The following is a 20,124-nucleotide window of genomic DNA, read 5'->3' as shown; positions in this document are numbered from 1 at the left end:
CTAAAATTCTGTTTTATTGTTGTTGCTGTTATGTTATTTTGTTTTTTTTGGCTCTATTAAATTTTGATTGTGTTGTCTTACCTCTTGTCTTCTAAACATTTTCCCCTGCTTCAGAGCTATTTTGTTTTTAAATTTTCCAAGTTCTCACACTTTCATACCTACATGTAACATAGAAGAACCCAGCACAGATGACAGGAATAAATCTGGATCAATAGCCAGAAGATGTACACCTTGATCCAGTTCTGACACATAATGATATCTCCTTACGGTTGTATTAACCAAGACCATGTGAAACATACCAGACTGTTGAAAGTCCAAAAGAGATCAAGAATGTGCAAGCCCTTGGAAATCAATAAAGTGAAAGTCAAGTTCAAGGGCTTATCATTGTTAATAATAATAACAAGGATAATTGAAGAATGTTTTTGATGAAATATTTGGAGCTTAAATTCTGGAGTAATATGATAGTGTCTTTATCTTCCCTGTGGTAACAAACTTTGATATGTTTTAAATATTTAATCTACAGTCAATATTAAATTTTAACATTCATTTGGCTAACACTGAAGATGAATATTCATATCCTTCTGGAGAAGAAATTTGCATTTAAGGGAGGAAGGCAGGTTAATAGGTATTATAATAGAGAGGAAATGTCCCCCAAATAGTGATTATTCCACTAGCTACAGCAGCCCTGTCTCTCCTTTTCATAAAGTTGATTTCTTGCCTTGGCAATCATCCCTCAGACCATGTACTCTAATTTAGAAGGAAGGGGGCTGAGTCTGGGTAGAAGCAATCTGTTGATTTTGCCTGCCCAGAATTCTTTCTTCATTCTTCTGGTATCACATTCCCTGTAGCCTGAGGGGCATCCATTCCATATAACGATCTTACCCTACAGTGTTCACATAATGAAAGACATGCTAATCAGAATCTTACTTATGGCAAGGCAAGTGGAGAAGAAGCCCAATTTCTTAGAAGCAATACCTGAGTTTTGGCAAGCCTGGACCTGCTGGGACCTCCTCTGTCGTCCTGAGTACAGAGCCTGCCTGAGAAGGATGCTCCCACATGTTAAGCAGAGCGGATAAGAAGAGATCTTGTTGAAACCTCAGGTCTTAGCCAAATGAAACTAGCTCTCGCCTCTGGATTTTCCCTTTGCAAAAACCAACCAATTATTTTCTTATTTTTAAACTAAATTGAGATTCTGTTATTTTCAACCAAGTTTTCCCACTCTGGTATTACAAAAAGTCCCTGTGAAGGTCCAGTTTCTGCTCTCTCCAGAAAGACGCTGGTATGAAGAGAAAGAGAAAATGGCCTTTTAGCCCTGAACTGTAATTAGATCAGAAAGAAATGGTCTGCTGGAATAGTCCATCTTGATGCGAATTATAAAGTTTTAAAAATCTGTACATAATGATTTTCCCTTCTCTTTCATATTAGTGTCCAATATGCCTTACACAGTAATTAACCGAGTGTAGACTGATTCTTTAGGCAAAGTACAGAGAATTCTGCAAGTGTAGGCAATGCTTAACAAGACCAAAGCTGCCTCCAGCCCACCTGGCACTTATTCCATTTTATGTGCTATTTTGTGACCTAGAGTGTGGCCTTTCACTGTTGGGTGCATAGAGACAGAGTTACAAAGTTTGAGATGAGTTTCGAAAAGAATCTGGTTTGCACAGTATGCCAATGACACGGTTTCTAGAGTCAGATGGTGGTTTTCATTATTTTAAACAAACAAAAACAAAAAAAGAGAGAAAACTATGTTCATGTAAGCATATTGTTTACTCTTATGATTTGAATAAGTGAATGAGCATTACCCACCCTCTACACCCCAAAACCCCAAAAAGACAAAAAACAACAACAACACAAAACACCACCAAATATTCTCACTATCCATGACAATGTACTCTACAATTATGAATGCATTTCTTTTTTTTATTAAATATATTTTATTGATTTTTTACAGAGAGGAAAGGAGAGGGATAGAGAGTTAGAAACATCAACGAGAGAGAAACATCAATCAGCTCCTCCTGCACACCCCCGACTGGGGATGTGCCCACAACCAAGGCACATGCCCTTGACCGGAATTGAACCTGGGACCTTTCAGTCTGCAGGCCAACACTCTATCCACTGAGCCAAACCGGCTTTGGCTGAAAGCATTTCTTTAGCTTTAAGTTTTTGTTCTTTAAATCTATCCTATAAAGATGTCAATATTTCTGTGTGGGTGGTGGTGGAGAAAAATGTACTAAATTGATACTTTGTCAGAGATATGGTTAGGTGAGCACAGGTGGCATAAGGATAGTATCGATATTAGAGAGGGGTTGTTGGAATAGAAGGGTTGCCTCTATCTGTGAAATCCCAAACCTGAGTTGAAGTTTTGCTCAGCATTCCTCTCTGGCTGAGAGATTGAATGGGTCTCTAATGACAAAGCCTTCTGGCTCCGCCTGGGGAGAGAGGCAGCTCAAGTCTCTGTAAATAACAGGAATGATTGTTATTTCCCTTTGATTAACTCAACAGCTCCCTCCAGACTTTGCTTTGTTCACTCAGAAAGATTTCATTGCTTCCCATTACAAAACCTTTTTGTTGGTGATAACATGAACACCTTCAAGAAATAAAGCACTATGCTACCTTTAGACTTCATTTCCCTGGACCTCTGCGTGCTCTTTATGGAACATAAAAGGAGAAAAAACAAACGATTTTATCTTTAATAGAGAAAAGTCTTCCATATTTTTTTCTCCTAGAGATTTATGCCATGCCGCTTTCTAAAAAGATCAGAAATGGCTTGGGAATTAAAATGTCACGTGAAAGAAGACATTCAGAGTTAACATAGATGACAGCCCATATGAAGTAAACAAAATGCACCTTAAAGCATTTAGGCAATGAGTTTGGGTCTGAGATTTTTGCTGTCTAGCATAAATAAAGATAAGTTGTGAACTACATATTTCCATTTGTTGACTGAAAAAAATCCACATTCATTTCAGTGGTAGGCTTATTCTTAGAATGACACTTCGGAAAAACTTTACCATTAGGGTCCTTGTTTACAAAATTAGGGATACTCTGTTGTATGAATAGCTAGAGAGCAAGGGATATGGGGAGCGGGAGATGTTTTCTTTAGTCAAAGAAAGAAAACTTGGTGCAGTGACTTAAATAAACAAGGTGAATCTGGATGGAAAACGCAGACGAATGCTGCAGAGTACTCTGACCACATGTCTGAGGACAAAGCTATGTGTGGTCCTACCCTCACCCCCATTTTTTAATTCAATATGTGTTTTACTATCAAGTAAAACAAAGCAGAAAGATAAGTTTATTGAAAGGGTTTTGACCTGCAAGCTGGGAAGCTCAATGAGTTCTGAGTTGCTCAGTCTAGGGGATTTTTATGGGATAAATACGAAAGTTATTGTTTTGTGTGTGTTTTTCCAATAGGCTGCCTAGCCCCGTGGTTTTCTTGTTTGGCTCAGGGTGGCTGAATCAGGAGAATAAGGAAATCCAGAGATGACGGGGACAGACTTGGCATTTGGGTACTGGCTGGCATCCTCTGTGGGTCTCTGAGCAGAGTTATAAACTCCTGTTGGGTGAGGTTGCTTGCTACTTGATGAGTCACATTTCCTCATGTCCCCACAAAACTACACATGACTTGCATAAGCATTAAGTTTTGATCTGTATTTGGGAAAAGTGAGGAAGGGCTAAATGTAGCCTAAATAGCAAAAAATGAGAACTCAGGCTGTCTAGGCCTCTAATATATATATACACACACACACACTCAGTGGCCAGATTATTATGTGTTTAGAGATCATATTATAATAATCTGGCCACTCAGTGTATATTACTTTTATTGATTTCAGAGAGGAAGGGCGACTTACTAAATGTGAAATAAGATTCCAAGGGCTAAAATGCCAAAGAACCATCCTAGAGACAGTTTCCTGGATATATAAAGAAAAACATTATCTTTCCTGAACGTAATATTTCAGCAAATGCAAATCAAAGTTAATTATGTTTATATCGAGATTTTACTGTAAGAACTCATATGTTTTAGGAGGGCAAGGCACTTACCAATCTGTAAAGAACATTATAACACAGAGTATAGAGAAAAATATTGATTTCTAGTTTATTTCCTTTTATTTCCTTCTGATAAAGATTCAGTATAACTAGATCATTGATTCAGTTAGAAGCAGTAGGTTCTGTGATTCTGTGGACCTGATCATTTAAAAGGTAGCTGCCACAGAGCTCAGGGCCAAATCTGCAGCTATGTTACCTTTTGCATTAGGGGGAATAGGGATAAAGGTGGGCAGGTGGCGCTGTTTTCACTGCTCTGTTTCAAAAATATGCTTCTCAAACCATTCCCAGGCAGACTTCAACACATGTTCTCTTCTTGTGTACATCTTTTGTTGTTGTCAAATGTGACTACTTATGTAGTTTAAATAACTATCAGAGGTATTTAATTAAGAAGCAGCAAGAATAGGCATTAGAGATAGTCAGTCTTTATGATGACTTACATTAATTTCCTCAGAGTTGGTTGTTGTTGTTTTTTACTGCAGGGCAAATAATAACCAGATATACATGGCAGCACCTCCTACATTTCCTTGCTTTTAGTTAAGAACCATCTGTTTCTATATGATCCCATTAAAAAGCTCAAGTGCTCGGGTTGGGGTTCTGTTGCACATTGTGCCCATCCCAAATCACCATAATGCAAGGGTGTGATGAGGTCAGATGAGATGATTTTCTTGTCCTTCTTTTGAATAGCACAGGTATTATATTCCTGGGACAGATGTAATTCATTTCTACTCTTTCTTTTGGTGATGGACCCTCCCTTTCAGGTGTTAGATATGTGGTTCTCTAGCCAGAAACTAGATTTTCAGACTCCTTGGAGCTTAATTCAGCCATACGACTAAACTTCAGGCTGTGAGAGAGAACAGAAGTAATGGTGGTGATCTTTCAGGTCAGATCCCTTAAAAAGAACATTTCCTGTGTTCCGTTCCTCTCTTCCCTCCTTTTTGGGGAGGGCTAGCAAGTGACCTTTGACCAGGTAGGCAAGGGCATCACTGCAGGAGACTGAAGAGCCATAGAACAGGAGGAACCTGCATGGTTGGGGCAGAATCTCTTGGGGTTACAATTCAGCACACTTTTGTGTGAGAGAAATAAGCTTATATCTTGTTAGCATCACTGCATCTTTGGGATTCTGTTACAACAGCTTAATACACATGTACAGCTCTTGGTTCATTTTTATAGAAACAACATATAGAGGTTATCTATGTTTTTATTTTTATTACCCTACAAAGCCAACATGCCAGGGCAGGGGACCATACTGTGTATTTGACCAGCTCGAATATATCCTTTTAGTGTGGGTAGTGTCTTAGGGCCTTCCGGAGCCAGCACTAGTCAGTAGCTCAGTGTTCAGAACCCAAGATTCTGACCCATTTGTAAGAATGTTTCTGTGGAGGCATTCCAACAGGAGGAAGAATTCTGTCATGGTTGATGAATAGTTGCTGGTTCTCAAGTTTAAAAAATACCAAGCCAGTGGGAGAGGCGGTACAAATAAAAAAAACATTAGGGTATTCTTCCTGGTGAAACAGAAGATCAGTGGAGAAAGAGATCCCCACAGCTAGGACTGGCAGCATATAATCCCCGAAAGTTGCAGAGCTGGCTCAGAACAAGTCGAGAGAGGTGGTGTTTACATGTATAGTTGAGGTGGTATAGTTCAGCTAAGCAGAACAGAGATGAGCTGCACGTGACATAAGAAACCACAGGGAAAATATAATGACTTAATGTATTTGTGCTGAGAGTAGCCTAGAGATTGCTCACACTGTCGGAAACCCTGGCTTACTCTTCTCCTCCCAGACTAAAGAAGGAGATAGCAAGTGAGTCAAGGGTAAGGTGACCAGATGTCCTGCTTTGGCGGGACAGTCCCAATTTTTAACAACATAGAGAGATGTCATGATCCCAGCTTTTTAAAATACTGGATCAGAAAGCAGAAGTCATAATTCCCAACTTTAAATACTATTATTCTTGTTTCCCTCTCAATGTAAGCATGATGCCTTACTCAGAGACTTTTGAATTAGACTGTAATGGTTTCATTCTCTATGTTTGAAAATACATTTTCCCAATTCAATTGTTAACCTTTTATTTCACCAAATTCTTTTCATTGCCTTAATAGACAGCATAAAAAAGCAACTAACTTATTTATTTGATTCTTATTATTTTGCAGTGCTTTGTTAAACTTGATCTCTTATTCAAGAATAGCCTGATTTTCTATGGATTCTTAATGTGTACATATGTGTTTATGTCTTGATGAAAATATTCTTTCTTATTGTAGTGGCATTACTAAACAAGTTATGATTTTAATATAATGCACATTTACATGATTATGACATTTTCTAGCATAATATTTGTATTATATTACATGTGGCTTTTTTTGATAAGTTGAATATTTTATTTTATTTATTTTAAAATATTTTTTATTGATTTTTTACAGAGAGGAAGGGAGAGAGCTAGAGAGCTAGAAACGTCGATGAGAGAGAAACACTGACCAGCTGCCTCTTACACACTCCCTACCGGGGATGTGCCTACAACCAACGTACATGTCCCTGACCGGAATTGAACCTGGGACCTTTGAGTCCGCAGACCGATGCTCTACCACTGAGCCAAACCAGTTTCGGCAAGTTGAATATTTTAAATCATAAAAATTTAGAAACTAATATTCTAACTAGATATTAGATATAACACTTGTATAAAGTTTATAAAGACATTTATAAAGTTTCCTTTGCTTAATTTTGAATTTAATGTATACTAATTTTTAATTATTTTCTTAATGACAGATAATTAGGAAATGACTTAAATCTTTTAACTTTAACTCACTACATACAAATAAGCACATACACATAAACATGAAACAGGGAACAATATATAAAATAATTTTAGTTTTATGCTTTTTTTTACATTTACCCTATATCTTACAAGTTGAGGATTATTTTTGCTTTTCCTGTATAATAATCGGTATTCATTCAGTATTGTTCAGGTATAACATGCCTCGTCTTGAACATTATTTCTCACTGAAGGTTGAATGAAAAATTACTGTGGAAGCTAGTGACTCAGACATAACACATTTTAATTTATTTTCTTGAGTTACAGCTCCATACCTCATTGACCTGTTTATTTTTCTAGTTCAATATTTAGATGTTAAATATATTATTGAATTTAGCACTCAACTTAGTAGACTTAATTGTATTGAATTATGGTTTCAAAATATTATCATGGTCATATCTGGGTCAGAGGTTTTTGCACTCACACCATACCACCTCAATAATAGTAGATTAACCTTTACAAAGAGGATAGATCCTTACTTACTAGAATTTTCTCTTGGTGGATGTCTCTATAATAAAATATATATAGTATATATACTGCTGTTTATTTAACTTCCCTAACCCCGCTGGTATGGCTCAAGAGAATTTTATATAATGCGAAACTAAAGCTAAAATCAAACTTATGTTGTACAATAATTGTTTTAGTCACATTTCTTTCAGAAAAACTTTATCAACTGCTACAAGTCCAACAAGTCTTTCCCTTAGATTTTTCTTTGTTCCTTTTTTAAAGTATAAAACATCAGACCACCTATATTAAAATCATGTGGATAATTGTTAAAATGTACATTCTTGGGTTTTACTAGACTTACTAAATTAGAATACTTGGAGTTGGAGCCTAAGAAGCCCAGACATGTGGTCTTGTAGAGCCACAGCCGCTCTGGTTTTACAATAAAATGAGGCTTTGGCATGGATGACCCTTAAGACCCTTATAGCTTTGAATACCCAGAAGAAAACACAGGTGATGTTTCCTGGAAATCACTGCATGGCATTTTCACATTAAATCAGATGTTAGTCCAGTGGCCTGAGTGAAAAATAAAGGAAAATATGAACTATCATACCACCCCTAAGGGTTTTGGTTATTTATTAGAAAGAATGGGAAAAAAGAAAAATCGTCTCTAAGAATGCAGTTTCTTTTCTTTTCTCCTGCGATAGTGTCATCAAGTACCGTTATTACCTATAAGAGAAAGACTTCAGAGCCCGAGTCAACTGCACCCAGAAGTAATCTGGTATTCTGAACATTTCTAAGACAAGTTTGTCTGCTAATTTGGGAGCGGCTTCTCTGTAGTTACTAATTGCAATATTCAGAGTCCTCTCCTTGCTAGCTATTCTATATATGGTCATCAATTTTTCAAATCCCTGGAATTGGTCCCGAGAGCTTGCAGATTAAAGGGAGGGTAGTTTGTTACTGTGTGGGTTTTCTCCTCTAATTAACACTTCTAAATTTCTTCCTTCAGATATATTTTTGATATACATAAGAGCTTCCCAAATTACATGAAATAAAGTAATTGTTTCTCTTAGTTTCACTACTTATTAGAAGCCAAGACTAATGGGATTTGTCTTGAGCACTAAATTCTCAGCATCTATGACATGATAAAGGGATTTTTTTGAATAATTGCAAATAAGCAGTAAATATTAAATAGCATTCAGACCTCCTAGAATAATCTGCTTCGTTGTTCCCAGACTGCTGATCAAGTACTAAATGGGAAAAACTTGGTTTATAGCATTCTACCTAATAAAAAATTGTAATGAGGCTTGGTGTTAGCTAGCTCGTGGGAACAACTATACTGTTTTAATTATTGATGAAAGGATTTCTGTATCAAAAAGAGTTAAAACAAAGTTTTTAGAGTCACAGGGGAAGTGATAGTCTTGTAAACCCAATGCAGTCTAAAGCTATTTATTATCACTGGGATGAGCAATAAGATAAAAACTTTTGGTAAGTAAAAGTCCTCCTACACTCAAAGAGCTGACATTTTTCTCAGAAGTTTCTGTGAGATGTCACAGGCTCAGTCATGAATAAAACTGAAGTTGTACTGTCAGCCTGAAACTACTTGAGTATGCTGACACAGAGATTTATGGAAATGTCCCGCATTTTGCAAAAATATGTTTTACTTAACCCACATGCAAACACACCCGGGAAGTTTGTGGGAAGCAACAGCAGAGTCGTCTGGTTGTGACTCTAGGAGCTTACCCTGGGCCGACGGAACAGTGGACCAGGAGGCACTGGATGGAACCAACCTCAGAGACCAGGGCTCTGGTAGGGTGGCCTGAATGTCTCCAGGAGGTGGGCATCAGGATTCCAGGCAACTCTTGTTAAATGCTGCCACCCCAAAGCTAGACTGGCTGGCATCCCTGGCTAGTGAATTCCCTCACGGACACAGATGCCCTTTGGAGACACGACCTTTCCGGATGGAGTCCCACGGGGTGGAGAGGGCTCCTCCGGTTGCAGTGTGGGTCCAGCAGTGCCCTGTCCCTGCCAGGCTTCCCTGTGGGATGTCAGGAGACCGTGGGAAGCTGTGTCTTCACTCCTGTCCTGGCTGACCCTGTCTTCATGGTTTTTTTTCCCTCCTGATAAAGTTTATTCTTTAACCCATGATAATGATTACAATAAGCCCCAGACTCTAGTCACCACAGGAGACACGTAGATAGCACTCACCTTGACATGGTATGATAATTTTAAAAATATATTTTTATTGATTTCAGAGAGGAAGGGAGAGAGAGAGAGATAGAAACATCAATGATCAGTATCATTGATGAGCTGCCTCCTGCACGCCCCAGTTGGGGATTGAGCCCCAACTGGGAATCGAACCGTGACCTGCTGGTTTATAGGTTGATGCTCAACCACTGAGCCATGCCAGCCAGGCTGGTAAGATATATTTTTTTAAAAATCAATAAGCAGCCTTCAATGGAACCAATCTTAAATACCTTCTCCATATTTGTTACATTGCTGCATACACTTTTGTCAAAATGTGTCACCATTTCTTATAAAGATCACAGATTTTCTTTTTCTTTAAAAAAAAATATTTTATTGATTTTTTACAGATAAGAAAGGAGAGAGATAGAGAGCCAGAAACATCGATGAGAGAGAAACATCGATCATCTGCCTCTTGCACACCCCTTACTGGAGATGTGCCCGCAACCAAGGTACATGCCCTTGACCGGAATCGAACCCGGGACCTTTCAGTCCGCAGACCGACGCTCTACCACTGAGCCAAACTAGTTTCGGCAAGATCACAGATTTTCAAAGGACACATACATCTTAACCAAAATGAAAACAGAATGATAACAAGTCTGTTTTGGGGATTGAACATTTCCCCCAAAACAAGATTATCTTTGCTTTATATACTTGAGTACTTTCGGTATTTCATTTTCAAATTCTACTATTATAGACCTAATGGCAGATTTCAGATCTACTCAGAATTGATTTAGTTCTCCATCCCAGATAATGGTTAATTTATTCGCAAGAAATCAAGTTTCTTCAACATTAGTTTTGAAAATTAACCAGGGCAGTAAATCTGCTTCACAAACTTATACATGGTACCATAAACTCAATATAAAAGACATTTGGAATATTCATTACTTTTTATTATCATCTTTGTTAAGGACACTGGGGGTTAACTGAATTACAAATTTATTTTATTGTCATCACCCTTAGTTTGGTGGAGCAATGTTCTAGTCCTAACTCTCACAAGAGGTTTGGTGAGTGGGATGGAAATGGTGAGATTATCTCATGGGCCTGGTCATAGGAGTGTAGCAGATAGCTGGAGAACTACTCTACTCTTGGAACTCTTTTCCTGTCAGTCCCTGGATTTCTTGCTTGCTTGTTTTAGAGAGAACGAGAGGGAAGAGCGGGAGAGAAAGAAAGAGGGAGAAACATTGATTTGTTGTTCCACTTATTTATGCATTGATTCTTATATGTGCCCTGACTGGGGATTGAACCTGTAACTTTGGAGTATGGTAATGATGCTCTAACAAACTGAGCTGTCTGGTCAGGACAACCCATGGCTTCCCCCGCTGCCTGCCCCCCCCCCCCCCCCCCCCCCCCGTGGTTCTACTGTGTGCCCATGACTCTCCTGTGTACTTCCCAGGCTACGTTGCAGGAAATTTCTTTCTTTGTGTTACTGGGGCCAAAGTTATGAATAAAGTCAGGTTTGATGTCTTTTTCTCTTATAGCAAATCATATTGGCTTTACTTGACAATATGTTCAAAGTCATAACATTTTCTAACATCTCCACCTACCATTGTGATCCAAGCCACTGATGTTCTTGCCTGCATTATTGTTATAATCTCATGAATAATGCTCTTTATTCTACCTTGGCCCCTGATAATATACTCTTTTAAAACACTCAGAAGTGGCAAGGTGGGGCGTATTGTAAGACTAAGCTCTGATCCTGTATCTGGAATTTAAAGTTAGGGTAGAATTAAGTTGAATTGTAGGGTGCCCTGCTGGTATCCGGGAACTGCTTGGTCACGTGTATGAAGAAAACGCCACCTCACGGTGAAAATTAAAAATATGCACAGCCATGGCCAGTGTTGCTGGGTGGTTACAGCGCCTTTTTCTTTCTGGCCCTTGGACTTAAGGGTCTAGTTTGATTCCTGGTCAAGGGCATGTACCTGGATTGCAGGTTCGATTCCTGACCCTGGTTGGGGCTTGTGTTGGAGGCAATCAATGTTTTTTTCTCTCTCATCATTGATATTTCTGTCTTGCTCCTCTTCCCTCTCTACCTCTTTCCTTCCCTCCCTCCCTTCCACTCTATAAACATCAATGGGAAAAAAAATCACCTGGTGAGGATTAATAAAAAATAAATAAATAACACAATAATATACTTAACTTTTAAAATTAATAGTACTTTTACATGTTTAAAAAAATACAAAGGTTGTACAAAAGCATACCCTGAGAAGTCGCAGTCTCTGTGTTCCTATCACTTGTATGTATTTAAATCCCAAAATAAAGTTATTTAATAGTTTCTTATATATCCTCTGATATATCTTTATTAAGCAAATAAAGATCGAAATTCTTAATCATCCCTTTCCTACATAGGCAGTGTTTTTCTCATTTTTCAGGATATTCTGAATTTCTGTATATAAGTACATAAAAAAAAACCAACCAAAAACAACAACAACAAAAAACAACAACCACCAAACCTAACTGCACAACATGCCATGGAGACTCTACCAAAGTTGTATTAAATAGTTCCCTCTACTGAGGTGTAAATCTTGTCAAGCTAAAATAAAATTCATGTTTTAAGTAGCTGATTTTGACTGTCAAGTCAATGAACATCAAAGCAAAAATTAAGAAAATTGGAAACTCGTTCTTGAATGTTGCCTAGAGTTATATATAGGTACCTATTTTTTGCATTTTTTCAAGACTAAGGTCAGATAAATGACAGTGTTATGACAACCTTGCAGAGCATGCATTGTGCTTCTTTGGAAGGATGTTCTGTTCTAAGGAAGGTGGCTTAGATTGTGTGATCATAAATTGAACATTGATTCACTAGCTACAGAGCTCTTGGCTTTCATATCTTCTCAGTTTTTGACATTTTTGTAATATCTTAGCTACATTCCTCTTCAGGAGAAATGCAATTGATCCATAAATTGCTCTACTGACATTTTGGCATGCTGATAGTATCTTTAAAATGACTCAATTCCATTAGACATTTCCAACACTGCAGAACAATTGTTTTTAGAAGAGGGTCAAAGCTAGCTGTACCTGAAAACGTGAAAATGGATTTATTTGGTGTCACATGTCCAAGTTTCAAATTTGTCCTTTGATGGAAGAGAGGAACTAAAATTTTAGACGTTTTAATAAGACACTATTGACCTCAGCTTTAAAAAAAAAAATCTCTTCGGCTGCCTTAGCTGGAGATATTTTGCTCGACACTGAATTTAGCAACACAATTCAGAAATTTCCCTGATTTACATTCTCTCAAAAGGCAATTTGACGCCTGTACAAAAAAATACAAATGTGAATGTCAGTAAAGATTTAGACCTGGGTGGTGAACATATGGCCAGCAGTCCCGTAGGCAGGCAGAGGCTCCTGCTACAAGATGGGCAAAGAAGGGGCCCTCTTTCCATGGTGGGACAGTGGGCCTTCTCTGCGGAGCTGGGTGCTGGCTCCTCAGGGCGGCAGTGGGTAGGAGTCTGTGGGAGGTGAGGAAGGCGTGGTCCTGACATCCAAGCAGACGTGCTCCAAGAATGATAGAGGATGCCTTTTCAGGCTTTTCTTTGAAGGTCATAGGTCCACCATTTCTAGAAGGAAATTTGAGACATAGAAAAAAAATTTTTTTTTAAATTATTAGATTAATCATCCCTACGAGGTTTTCTAAATCTGGAAATTATTTTTTTTTGTAATTATGAAGCAAATATAGCTATCATCTTTTCAAGAAATCTATGAGGTGTCAACAATTTTGGAAGTGTTGAATTTTGATGATGCAAGAGTGAGAAGAATGTGAAGTGAGCGTGCCTTAGAACTTAGAGATGCATTTGAGATCAGAAATACTTATAAGATGGATATATTCTAATTTATACACATTCATTTCATTGAAGACATCTTATTTAAACCAAGATGATGTAGAGTAAAACTTTGGGTGCTGTGATTAAATCTTAGGACAATTTCCAGTAAAGTTGGTTTCACCATCCCTTTATTCTTACTTCTGTAAATATTCATGAAATGACAAATATGAAACTGTAAAGCCCTTTGGATCTAAGTGGTAAAAGTTAATGGCTATTTTTACTGGTATAATTGAAGGTCAATACATGCATCTGAATTACCCTTTCTCTCATTCACAACATTCCTTCCAAGGACCAGCTCCATCAAAACATATGTTCCATTTCCAAGCAGGCTGAAATTGTTCTCATTATGTTTGGATAAAATGTAGTGTGGGCCCAGCCAGCATGGCTCAGTGGTCGAGCATCAACCTATGAACCAGGAGGTCACAGTTTGATTGCTGGTCAGGGTACATGCTTGGGTTGCAGGACAGATTCCCCAGTGTAGGGTGTGCAGGAGGCAGCCGATCAGTGATTCTGTCTCATTATTGATGTTTCTATCTTTTGCTCCTCTCCCTTCTTCTCTCTAAAATCAATAAAAAATGCATTTCTTAAAATTTTAATGTGGAATATTCAGGTTCTAATAGTTCTCAATGATTTTTTTTTTTTATTTTCAAGTTTCCTGGGAAAGCTTGTAAGGAGATTTCAATCTCAACTGTAGAATATCTGGTATCCTACAAGTATTCACTGGCACATCCCAGCCAAATTTAGAAAACTTGTTGGTTCCCATGAATTGGTGACAGATGATATAAACAGGAAATGTCCTTGGTATTCATGCAGTATTCAGCATAGCATTTATAAGGCCTAACATTTCACGTTATACGGAAGAGAAATGTAATAGAATCGTCTTCATCTTTTGTGTGCATATCTAAAACTTGAATATTAAATTAATCTTTTAATTTTCTATCTGAATCTTTGAAAACACACACACACACACACACACACACACACACACACACACACACGGTGATTGGAATATAATTCAATGTATTAGGATTTTCTGCTTTTGATATTCCAGCAATGGTGAACTGTCTTGTTAAGACCAATATTCTGTTTGAATTCTGTTTGAAATCAAGCCAAGACTTGGGGGCAAAGATCCTGGAGCACACTATGAGACACAATTTACCCAAATTGACACATCTTGTATCTAGAGAGACATTGAATTGGTAAATAGAAATCTTTCCACAAAGAAAACTTCAGGTCTAGACTACTTTGCTGGTGAATTCTATTAAATTTTCAAAGTATCAATACTATCAAAAGTATAATCCCTTCAGAATGGGGGAGGAGCATTCTTTATTCATTTTATGAGAACAGCATAAACTTGTGATCAAACCTATAAAGGACATTTCTAGGAAAGCAAAATATAAACCAATAACTCTTCTAAATATTGTCCCACAAAACCTCAGCAAAATATAAGCACATCAAGGCATGGTGACAAGACTGGGATGCATAATCACACTGATATTCAAGAAGACTACTGTATCTCTAACCGGTTTGGCTGAGTGGATAGAGCGTCAGCCTGTGGACTCAAGGGTCCCAGGATCGATTCTGATTAAGGGCATGTACATTGGTTGTGGACACATCCTCGGTAGGGGGTGTGCAGGAGGCAGCTGATCGATGTTTCTCTCTTGATGTTTCTAACTCTCTATCTCTTTCCCTTTCTGTAAAAAATCAGTAGAATATATTTTTTAAAAATACTATGTAGGCCTTTGATATTCTCAAACCAGTTCTGCTCCAGTGTCTCTGGCCACAGCTGTCATCATGTCTTTGTGCCTCTTCTTCATTACCATCAGGGATGAGGTGGCATTCATTTGATAAGAAAAGAAAAAGTATTCTCTGCTGAATGCTTTCCAATGAGTGAATTTTTAAGAACTTCTAAGAGGATTTCTGAATAGGAAACATGCTCCAGGGAAAGGAGGCTTAATTTTCTCTTTGCTTCCAATCTCCTGATGTGGTCATTTCTACATTTAAGATGTTCTGATTAAAGGGCATGCAAAGTAACTGTGGAGGGTTACAGCCCTCAACGTGTTCAGAAACTTGGTTTTTAATGAATTCATTTTTTATCAGAAATAAAACTTTGATATGGCTTTTGGAAAATTTATTTTACTATGTCTGTATCTTTAAGTCATTATACCTAAGGAGTGTGAGAGAAAAGAGATGGAGTACCTAGGAAGTGTGTGTGTGTGTGTGTGTGTGTGTGTGTGTGTGTGAGAGAGAGAGAGAGAGAGAGAGAGAGAGAGAGAGAGAGAGAGAGAGAAGTTTTGATGAGTAGTGATGGATAGTTGCTTCACATTTTCACATGATTAGCTATTTACTGCTTTCCATCTTTTATATTACTCTCTTCTATTTCTTGAACACAAGATAAACAAAAATATTTTCTGAATTACTCTTTGATCCTAAACTTCCATTAACCAATTTTTTTTGGAAAATTTTTATGAGCGTATGTGAGCCAAACTGATGACATTGACTGAAGCAAGATCTCAAATGCTCCCCTAAACTCTTTTCCAAATGCTATCGCACATGTGAGGCACATCAGCCACCTCGGGCACAGGGCCAGGGAGCAGGAGCACACTGGACACTGCGGCAGCGAATGGAACCCAGCCAGATGCAAAAATCAACACACCCTAAGGGCAGTTATTTCTCCCCACTGTGGGGTGAAGCAAATTATGTTGACTAATTACTAAAGCGCATTTTGCTTGCAATGATGGTTAATGCCAAACCAAAATATCCAGTGAGGAGATTGTTTGCATCAAGGGCAAGCATGAAAATTGGTTTGAGGTTATATTTAATTTGCACAAAATATTATTTTGCTCATTTATATGGAAGTACTTCCCCTAGGAGCTGATTGGCTGGTGGATTAAAAGACCACCGTTTCTCCACAGAGCCTTCATTTGGTCTGTGAAAGCTTCCTGGCTAGGAGATTTTACTTTGAAGAACTTCCTCAGCATTTGAGTAGCTGTGGGGCACAGGTGTTTCTCTATGATGAGGACCCAGCTTTAGAAATCACAAGCCTGAGCCCCAATAATAGGCACATCAGGTAGCCTGAGGTGTTGACTGGCACATGGGGAGCCCCCACACTGGGGAAAAGGATTGATCCTATTACGCATCTTTATTTTTTAAGACTCATTTCTGAATCTGAATTTCTAGGGGAAAAAACATCTATTCCCAATTCTCTGCTTTTATTTTTCTCCTGGGAGAGAACCTTGGACTATGAGAAGGGAAAATAAGCAAACAAACACAAGAACCTCTGGCTAAGATATTAGTAGACGCTTTCTGAAGACTGCTTGCCAGGCTTCTGTTGGCATCCACATGGGATGGCACTGCTTTTCTTACCACCTGCCAGAAAGAAAGCTTCCTTCAGCTTTGATCAATCTAGTAGCTCAGGTTTCGCCTGCTGTTTAGAAATGGTAACCCATCAACACAATTTAAATGAAAATAATTCCACTTGTTCCCAAATCCTAAGATTTTTGTGCTAATTGTTTTTTATGGCACCATAGACTCTTTTTTTTCTCTCCTGTCATAGGGTGTGATTTTGTGGCATCAAAGAGTGAGATTTTGATTAAAATTTTAACCTCTTGGTACATCAATTTTTGTTTCTGTAAAATGGGCATGGTGAGGCTATCTTAAAGGGTTATTGTAAGAAATATAAAAGTAAATACAAATGAAGACTTTAAAGCAGCCTTTAGCAGCATCCCTTGGATTTTATTATTATTATACTTTGACCCACACTAGCTTTCAGATTCCTAGAAAATCACACATAAGAAAGTCCCTCCTATTCCTAAGAAGATTTTTCTGAAGAGAAAACGGAGGTAGCTGGAGCTCCCTTAAATTGAGCCTGATCGTTGAGTGGATGAGGGGCAAAGCCAGGCCAGAGGAAGAACCAAGTGCCCGTGAAGAGGTAAAAATATCCTCTTCATTGCAAAGTTGGATAGATTTTGGAACTGAAGACTGCAGGGAAGCATTTCCTTCCTTCAATATCTACTAAACTTCCTTTCATTCAGCTTCAGTTATCCTGTGGGTAAAACGATCCTTAAAATAGAGAGCCTCTCACACAAAGGCAATGCAAAGGGACCTGATGCCATTAGAGTTTTCAGTACGCGACAGGACGCTGCAATTATAGAAGGCCTTTTTCCCATGTTTTGATAGCAGGCTATTAACACTACGCACCTCCTTCGTTCTTACAGGCAGGCCTTTTATTTTCTCCTTTTCCAGCTAATAACTTGGGGTTGTAGATGTGAGGGCCATTACTTTCCCACTGTGGTTGTTCTGATACTGCACAGCCTGCTCATTATTTCTCACTTCTGGTTTTTGCTGGATCCCAGTGATGTTATTTCCCTAGTGACCCCTCAGTGGCCATCTCTAGATGGTCACCAAGCTGGCACTAATGGTAACACACACCTTTCCTCCTCTCAGAAATTTGTTCCAATTCTCATTATTTAGTAAAAAGTAAAACTTTGCATTCATATACTACTAGTATTATTAATGTTTCCAAGCTCCTTACACTGTATTTTTCTCATATTGCTTGACTCCAAAGATTTGTTATAATTTCAAATTCAAAATGTCTGTGAAGATGGATCTGTCTTAAGTGCCTAAGCAAATGTAGTTGCTTTTCCTAAATTATGGCTAGTGATAGCTGCTAGCTTGTAGCAGCTTAAAAGTATTTCCTTCTGCTTCCAATAAAAGCCTTCTGATCTGAACCTGAAGGCAGATGGACAGCTTACAAAGGCCATGTGAGGAAAAACAGATTTGTGAAGCAAACCTGAAATCTGATAATGTGTGCGCTGCAGAGGCCTGTTTGGTGTGGAGGCCATTGGGTTGTAGGCCAAGGGGATAGAAGTTGCTCTCTGGTCAGTAGAGGTAAAGAGTAGAGAGAAGAAAAAGAATGAAGGTGTTGAACAACAGCTGAGAAATGACCTTTTCCTGGAAGGCCTAGAGAGAATTCTTAAAACTCTCCAGCCAAGTGTGTTAAACATGCAAAGATCTTAGCGGAAATTCCTGTGGGGAAGAGGATGGGGAAGGATCTGAGAGCTGTCAGGCTGTGAAGCAAGTCTGGCCCTGAGTGAAGAAAATAGGGAAGATGACAGGAAGCATCTCCTATCAGCATGTGGCCCCCTGCACTGAAGTCTCAGAAAGACCATCAGGATGTCTGTGAGCCAAATTCATTCATCAGAGTCGTCTGCCATCCATGAGTCTGCCTACATCTCCCCCATTGCACTCAGTCATCACTTGGGAGCAGTTCAGATGTGTTCTTGAGTTAATTTTTTTTTTTTTTTTAATCCTAGTATTCTGGGTGGAGGAAGTTCTGAAAGATCGTGTAGTCTAACCACTTACTAGTGCTTAAATCTCATTTATCCTTTCATGCTGATTGTTGTAACATAGCATGTTTATTTCTCTCTTCTGAAAGAGGTCTCACTCTTTTATGAAGTACGCCATGCCTGCTCTTGGCAGCCTGACTTGCTAGAAATTCTACTTGGAGTTGAAATCACTCTCCCTGTTTTCTACTTATGTCGCCAGTTCTGCACGTGGGTACACACATAACAATGAAATCCACTGAACTTCCGGTGCAGCTATGATGTCCCTGCATTGCTGTTTTTGCTTCGATAGCCGAATGGCTCTGGTAAATTTAGTCCAGTAATTTTTGCGGAAGGGTCATGTACAGCTCTGACAGAAGACTTTTGCTGTCTCTGTCGTCCCTGGGCAGAAATCCCAGCTCAGCCCTGGAAGTGCTCATGTCTAAAGCAGTTCCCTGGGCAATGGCTATTTTTACCTGTTCTGTGAAACAGAAATGCTGACTTCTCTGTCTGGGGAAGGAGGGAATTAATGAAGTGGGACTCAGCAGCTAAAACTTTCTTTTCCAGGACACTATTCATAAAGAGGTAATAAAAATAAAAATTATACTAATAACCCAGGATCCTAGAAGCTGTGGGGAGAAGAGAGAAAACAGAGTGCTCTCCCTGATATGATCTCAAACCTATCACTTTATCAATTAGGCTAGGCCTTGAAGAAATAACCCCCACCAAACATTTCCAGAAATACTAATACTCAGAATGCTCTCCCCACCCTCCACCAGCCCCTTAGGGGCTGCCAACCACACAGTGGGAACAAATCTTCATCTCCGGGTCACTACTGTTGCCTTAGAAATAACAAAACATTAGAGATTCAAAGCAAAAAGAGCGTGTGCCATCAAAATGTGAGAATTGCTGAAACCGGTTTGGCTCAATGAATAGAGCGTCAGCTTGGGGACTAAAGGGTCCCGGGTTCGATTCTGGTCAAGGGCATGTACCTTGGTTGCGGGCACATTCCCAGTAGGGAGTGTGCAGGAGGCAGCTGATCGATGACTCTCTCCCATCGATGTTTCTGGCTTTCTATCTGTCTCCCTTCCTCTCTGTACAAAATCAATAAAATATATTTTTTTAAAAAAAGTGAGAATTTTTCAAGAAATTTGGAGTGATGGCCTCGGTGCTTTTGGATCAGGTGAAGGGATTACTTCAATGAAGGAGGGGTGATCAACATGTGTCCACACCCCATGAGGCTCCTTTCTAGCACTCTTCACTGATTCTCTCAATTCAACTTCACAAAAGACCTCCAAAGAATTGTTAGTTTCATTTTGCAGATAGGTAACTTAGGCTAAGGAAATTACCCAGAATATTACAGCTACCAGGGCTTTTAGCTTTTGGGGGTCTCCCTCGGAGACTCTCTCACATAGAATCAAGTTCTGCATAACTCAAAAGCTATGATT

Source organism: Pipistrellus kuhlii, unplaced genomic scaffold, assembly GCF_014108245.1.
Source record: "Pipistrellus kuhlii isolate mPipKuh1 unplaced genomic scaffold, mPipKuh1.p scaffold_m20_p_7, whole genome shotgun sequence".
NCBI lineage: Eukaryota > Metazoa > Chordata > Mammalia > Chiroptera > Vespertilionidae > Pipistrellus > Pipistrellus kuhlii.
The sequence above is the reverse complement of the archived record's forward strand: the minus strand, read 5'-3'. Positions refer to the sequence as shown.